The sequence below is a fragment of the Macrobrachium nipponense genome, chromosome 2 (assembly GCF_015104395.2).
Source record: "Macrobrachium nipponense isolate FS-2020 chromosome 2, ASM1510439v2, whole genome shotgun sequence".
NCBI classification, from domain to species: domain Eukaryota; kingdom Metazoa; phylum Arthropoda; class Malacostraca; order Decapoda; family Palaemonidae; genus Macrobrachium; species Macrobrachium nipponense.
In genome coordinates this window covers 170,274,136-170,281,836 of record NC_087201.1, presented here as the reverse complement: position 1 = coordinate 170,281,836, position 7,701 = coordinate 170,274,136, and the positions used below count along the sequence as shown (strand labels likewise).

The 7,701-nt window shown below is 36.7% G+C and overlaps 1 long non-coding RNA gene across 1 annotated transcript in view; it reads left to right on the top strand.

Annotated features, from left to right (window-relative positions):
- Positions 1–35: 35 nt before the first annotated feature.
- LOC135221567 (uncharacterized) overlaps positions 36–7,701 on the top strand; it is a 317,490-nt gene continuing 309,824 nt past the window's right edge. Inside the window, exon 1 of the long non-coding RNA XR_010316037.1 lies at positions 36–349. This is a non-coding gene — a long non-coding RNA (uncharacterized LOC135221567). The remainder of the gene's footprint in view (positions 350–7,701) is intronic.

The window sequence follows — 7,701 nt, the reverse complement described above, 5'->3', positions numbered from 1 at the left end:
TGCATTCTCTGTAACCTGTGGAATGTGGAGGACAGGGCAGAGTAACGACCTGAGGGTAGCTGATCAATGAGTTTCTAGGGGATGGCGTGAGATAAAAATGCTTAGTTCGTCGAGTCAATGTACGACAGTTTATGAACTCTTCCCAAAGTGCCTTTGTGAAACTAGATGCAGCTAGAACCGCGAGGCGCTAGCGAACTGTGTGGTTCGTATGTGCGTGTGCGCCTCTTCTATTCATAATGCCAAGTTTATGGGAAGACTTGCACAGACATTCGGGGAGGAAGGCGAAGCCATGATGGCAGATGCCAAAGTGTTTTTATTTATCAGTGAGTGATATTCCGGTTGGGAATGGGTAAGTGTTACCTTTACTTTAGCCAAAGGGTGGCTTGTTTGATATCTTGTAAGATGAACCAAACAAAAACTTCTTTCAGTTTTCTTCTGAAGATTGAAAAAGAAACCCACAATTTCAATTTGTAACTTGTTTACTTCTAAGTATTTACATTAGTTTTACTCCACACTCGAGTACTTTCAGGCCCTTCTGTGGCCCATTCTCAAGAGATGTTTGGGATGTTAGCCTGGGTCAAGGCCCAGCAGTCTTCTGGAACTTCTTCTCGTTGTGCTGTCGTTTATGCGATGGCTGTTCTGGTTTTCTTGAGAGTTGCCAATCCATCCCCTCTTGTCGCTCTGATATCCTGAGCTGATGGTCATGGGATTCACCCTTGTGGTAAGGGTGTGGTCACCGAAAGTCTGTTGGGCAGGAAACCTAATCTCCAGGTCAGCAGGGTCAATCTTAGCTTCTTTTAATATCAAAGCTCGGCTTATGGGATCTTCTGAGGTAAAACCTTTGTTTCCTTCAATTACTTTGATCTCTCTGATAAGCGCACCTTCTACTACCCTCCTGTGACTAATTTTGTTGCTTTTGTATATAAGCCTACTGTTTTTGAAATCCATCCTATGGTCATTTTCCCAACAATGTCTAGCTATAGCACTCCCCTGAGAGTTAAGCTGTACTGCCCTTCTATGTTCTTGGACTCTAGTCCTTATTCCCCTACCTGATTCCCCCACATATCTGTCTCCACAATTATTGCAATTGATTATGTATACCCCCGCTACATCCTCTGTATTACTGTCTTCTCCTTCCAATTTATTTTTACATACTTTGTTTTTTAAGGTATTATCAATGTATATACAAATTTATATTGACTTTCTTTCATTTTGAAGTGATTTGTTTCATTTTAGGCATAAAAGGGAGGGCAACTATTTTCTTGTTTTCTTTATTCCATGTACTCTCTACATTCGCTCTGTAAAATATTTTTCTAGCTTTGTTGAGTGCCCTTTTTCTGAACCATTCCGGGTATGCTAATGCATCGAAGCTTTTATCGATGTAATTTATTTCTTGCTCTATCTTGCAAGGGTCACACGTTCTCATTGCCCTAAAAAGAAATAAACCTGTTAGAACCCCTATTTTTATATCATGACTATGAAAAGAGAAGAAATGAATATATGAGTTTGTATGTGTGGGCTTTCTATATGTGCTGAATTCATATCCTGTTTCTTTTCTTTTCTATGAGTATCTAAAAAGGGCAGTTTATTATTGTTTGATAACAATATCCAGTTCACTTTAGAGAAAAGTAACAATAATAAACTGCCCTTTTTAGATATACTCATATATATATCTATATATATATATATATATATATATATATACTATATATATATATATAATATATATATATATATATATATATATATATATATATCTATATATATCTATATATATCTATCTATCTATCTATCTATATATATATATATATATATATATATATATATATATATATATATATCTATATATATATATATATATATAATATATTCAGAAGGCACTGGTTAATCAAAACTAAATAAGTGGCAACTCTTACTTTTCAATAGCTGGCTGTCTCCCTCTGAAAAGCGATATCAAGCTAGGCTAATGAATCCTTGTAAATACAAAAATATGCTATTTATTTCCCCAAACTAGATGAAACATAAATATGGAACAAAGTGACTAAAAGATGCCACATTAAGAACTAAGTTTGACCCACAAAAACACTGTAAACATTGTCATTCTACTCTCCTGAATTAGACTAAGTAATCCCCCCCAAACTCCCAAATTGTAAATCACTACATTTTTAATAGTCAAGTGTTTAGAAAATCCCGTTCTCTAGAATAATGACATGGGACCCATCTGAAACAAAGAGACATATCCATTATATTCCCCAACACACAATTAATTAATTAATGTTAAATAAATGTATACACATCACACTTCTCTCTTTTCAAAGGCAACTTTTCCAAAGTCTTAAAATGTGCCCTACCTTCGATGGGTTTTTTCAACACCTAGTGTCCTCCGAACTGTCCTTTATCCTTGTTCTCAGGAGAGTGTGTCTTTTCTCCCCAAGTGGCAGGCAGTTATAGACCCATCATTACACGCACAAAACGCATGTACCTATCAGACACACATTAAAATCCCATAGCAACTGGTTGTACAGGCCCCCGTCCTCACAATGCATAATCATTAATTCCTTCATTTCAAAGAAGGCTGGCCCTAGGCTTTCTCTGTCTCTAAGCCAAGAAAGCTGATGCATCACAATTCACCGACATTTACTTTCATCTTTAGTACGGCTCGGCCACCTATGTCCTTTGTGCACTACTGTCGCACACCACATCAGTAACTAATGTACAATGTTTTAATTTGTAACAGTCTCCACTGTAGGTGGAACTCGAACCGCCACATGGTTTCCATGTAAGTGTTTCATAAACACTTTCATTGACGAGTTGTATACACGACAGCTAAACACGTAAACCATCTCAAAACAGCACGTGCCATTATTCGGTGTCTGCAACTCTCGTAAGTGTATCCAACACCCCCTCATCGCGAAACTGTAGTTTCGACGTTTTCTACTAAAGGAAACGTGGTCACCACCTCGTTGTCAAGGGAATATCCTGTGACTTCCATGCAAGTGCGACTTGCACCTGCCTCATAGGAGATTGTAGACTCCAGATTCATCCCAGAACATATCCTGAGACAATCCACCGACGACATCTCATCCATTGCAAAGGCAATCCATAGCATCACCACCTGTGTGTAGACTCAACCTCTGGTATTGTAGAGCCAAGCTGTTTCCATCGCCATCATCACGTGAAGTTGGGAATTCTTTAAAGTCATCTTGTGTCCATATTTGAAAAGTCAACATGATCATAGATAACTAAAGTCTCGCTTTACCACACAAATCTGTCATTAATTAATGTACCCAATCTCCTAGTCAAATATTAAAAATTCCTCACTAAACAAAATAAAATCTCTACCCACTGCATCCTCACAAATAATCCTATATCTGACAAATATACTATAAAAAAAATCTGTAATGTCTAACAGCAAGGCCAATTACTGTTTATATAATTAACCTCCATCAAATATAATACCGAACACCCCTTCTACCTAACTCATATACCCCGATAAATTATATCTCCTGTCTAAAGTAGAAATGCTAAGTAAAGCTTAACCCCAATTACAACATCTCTCGTAGGATAAGAAAAAAATAATAATAATCAATAGTAATTGAACTTTCCCCATTACAAAACGTACACAGAGAAAAAACATTTATATAATCCTACGCTTTCCCCCATAAATGCAGTATGTATCATTACGGAATTTGCTACCGCAACATATCTCATAGACCGGAATCGACCCCTTACACACATCCTCATGGAATGTCATAATCAACATCTCCGAAAATAGTGCAAATCTCCGAGTAATCGACTCCAAAAGGATAAAAAGCTGCAACCGGACTCATCACACCATTATCAGCAAAAATCCACCTGTGAACACCTCATGTGCTCGAATCGCACTATAGATTTGTCTAGTCGACTTGCAACCTCAGAAATCATTATTCTCCAAATAGCCCCAAAAATTCTATACTAAGACTATATAATCGCATTTCACAAATTATCCTTAGGATATCACCAAAGGTACCCAAAAAAATATCCTTAAAACATAACTCACCCATGATACTACCCCAAGTATATAAATGCATATAACCACTTATTCGGGATATAAACCACAGAAAACCACCCATTATATACTGCAATCCACCCATTATAACCACTGGTGAAATAAAATACAACCTTTTCACCGAAACCCATAAAACTCCAATAACCACCTCTCGGCTCGTAAAAGCTCAGATCACAGGCCCCCCAAAAAATATAACCACAAGAAAAACCCCTGCCAAAGATTATAGCCACAAAAAAAACTGAGCCCCAAAAAATGTGCCACCCCATAAAAAAACCCACAAAAATTCAGCTCCAAAACCCCATACACACAGGAATTATCACGTGTTTATCATCATGTTTCTCAGCTTTATCAGAAATTCGCCATATTTTCAAACCAACTTTCCACATAAAATATTGACCTCTGAATCATACGCAAAAACACCGCAGATTGCGCATGATAAGAAAAAAGACAGTAGAAGAAATGAAAGAGACAAAAAAAACATTAAACACATTTCACCATCAATTTGCAAAAACCAGACAAAAAAATGCAATTGCGCAACATTATATTAATCACCACAACCAATTCCTTTCAATTTTGATATATTTAATTTCGACCGACCTGTTTTTTCCTCTAAGACTACAAATCTGTTTCCAAATTTTTCCTCAATGACTCTAAAAGGACCTTCAAATTTCGGGCCTAATTTGTAGTTCAGCTCGTTTCTCATGTTGATTTTTAAAAATTCCTTGTCTCCGACATTGATCTTGGGATTAGATGTTTTACTAATACTTTTCTCTACCATCTCTCTGGTTGCGGTTTTAAGATTACGGGTGAGACAAGCAAGTCTCTCTCTCGCTGTAGATATCAATGATTCGGTCGTATCCTCCCCATGATGAGGTATAGTTAGCAGTTCATATGTGCCTCGTGCTGGGGAACCAAACAAAGCTTCAAATGGAGACATTTTAATGGAATAACTAACCATAGTGTTAATACTATGTCTAACATCATCAATATATCTGTCCCAATTCTTATCATTACCACCTACAGTCTTCCTGAGAGCCTCGAGCACTTTCCTGTTTGCTCGTTCACACAACCCATTAGCTCCAGGTCTGTATGGAGTAATTGTTACTTTCTGTATCCCCATGACTTCCGCTAAACATTCCAAAGTTTTGTTCACAAATTCTCTGCCATTGTCGGTCAATAGAACCTCAGGTGAGCTGTATCTGCAAATGTTACCATTGAAAAATGCTATAGCTACTTCCTCAGCCATTTTATGCTTAAGTGGGAAAATTTCTACTATCCTTGTAAGTTCATCTATTATTACTAACAAGTACTTATTCGCATATCTAAACTCACAAAACTTACCCAGGATATCCATATGTATTCTCTGAAAAGGTCTACTTGGTATAGGATATGATCCTAATTTTCATGAAGTTATCCATGCAGGTTTGCATGCATTGCATACAATACAGTTTTTCACAAAATTTTCCATATCTTTCCCCATGTTTTCCAAATGTATTTAGCACGAACCTCATTATACGTTTTTTCTATTCCCAAGTGCGGACTACCGAACCTGCAATGTACTATATCCAAAACCACTGTAATTAGGACTTTCGGAATTACGATCTGTGACGTATCCCCTTTACTTTCACTGGTTCTCAATTTATATTTAATTTTCCTAACCAACAGATTACCTTCTAACTCCAAACCCGAATAAGGCAACTTATAACGTTTCCTGACTAATTCCCCTCTAAGAAACGCTTTTGTGTCTGCCAGAATCTCGTCTTCATCTTGCCTTTGCTCTATGAGAGCCATATCCCATTGTATAGACTCGCTAGTGACTTGCGCAACTTGGAATCCTTCCGTGTCGTGAAAACTTCTACTTAGGGCATCTGCAACTACGTTAAATTTGCCCTCTATATATTTGAGCTTTGCATCAAAATCTCTGATAGTTAGAAACCATCGAGCTCTTTTATGCGACAAATCGGGTTTATTAAAAAGATCTAATAATGGTTTGTGGTCTGTAAGAACTTCTGCTTTATTCCCCATCAGTAACATTTTAACCAAGCTCACCACTATTGCAAAGGCTTCTTTATCTATGGTGGCCATGGACTTCTCGTTGCTGCCCTTTGTTCTGAACTTCCTGCTATAAAAAGCTATAGGATGGAATTTCCCATCAAACTTTTGCATAATGCAAACACACACACACACACACACACACACACACACACACACACACACACATATATATATATATATATATATATATATATATATATATATATTATATATATATATATAGAGAGAGAGAGAGAAGAGAGAGAGAGAGAGAGAGAGAGAGAGAAGAGAGAGAGATGAGAGAGAGAGAGAGAGAGAGATAACCACAGCTTCAGATATGGTTTACGAAACAACACTAATATAATAATGGTCTTCATTCTTAAATCCTTTGATATATAAATCCTGGAAATAAGATTGTTGGCGAGTTCATTATCTTCCTGCGTGAAAGGTTTCATTTCCTTGCATAGATAAACCACTATATATATTGCTGCACATTACCCTACTCTTCCTATGGCAAGGAAGCTGGGGATGGGACTGGTTCTCTATCTACTGATCAGGCAACTGAAAGTAACCGATGCCCACGACGTCTATGTTGTTGATGACGAGTTGAACGCACTCACCGCTGGGGACAACGATGCACCAGGTAGAAGACGCTTCAGGCTAACTGTCAACGGGGCTTGATCTATATATATATATATATATATATATATATATATATATATATATATATATATATATATATATATATAAATTTATATATAGGTTTGACGTTCTGTGTTGCAACGTGTCGGATCGAAAAGGTCAACGGAACAGAACCCCTAAAGCTATCTGTACATATCTATCTTTAAGTATATGAACATTTACAAACTGTCGGTTTCTCCACTATAATGATAATAATGATGATTATAATAGTAATAATTACTTGACAAAATCAAGAAGAATTTATCACTCATTGATGGAACAGACACCAGAGTCGAAGAGAAAGAAAGGGGAAAATAGAAATAAGAAGAATATAGGATATGCCAGTGGAAATTGTATCCATAATAATAGGGATACTAGGCACGATCACAAGTTACCCTCGAAAGGAACCTGGAAAAACTAGATGCTGAAGTAGCTCCAGGACTCATGCAGAAGTGTGTGCTCCTAGAAACAGCGCATATAGTAAAAAAAAGTGATGGACTCCTGAGGAGGCAAGATGCAACCCGGAACCCCACACTATAAGTACCACACAGTCGAATGGGAAGAATGTGATAGAAAATAAAGAAAATAATAATAATAAAATAGTAATAGTCCTGGACTCCTAAGGAGGCAGAATGCAACCCGGAATCACACACTATAAATATCACAGTCGAATTTGAGGATTGTGATAGACAAAAAATTAAATAATAATAATAATAATAATAATAATAATAATAATAATAATAATAATAATAATAATAATAATAATAATAATAATAATAATAATAACTTATAGAATCAGCTACTAAGGAGTAAAAATCATTAAGAATAGCAAGTACGAAGTACCATTAGCAACCCATGTGAATGCTGATGCCTTCATTACACTTATACACCAGCGATAAGCGAGTCATATCTTGAGAAATGGGTGTCATTTACTCGTG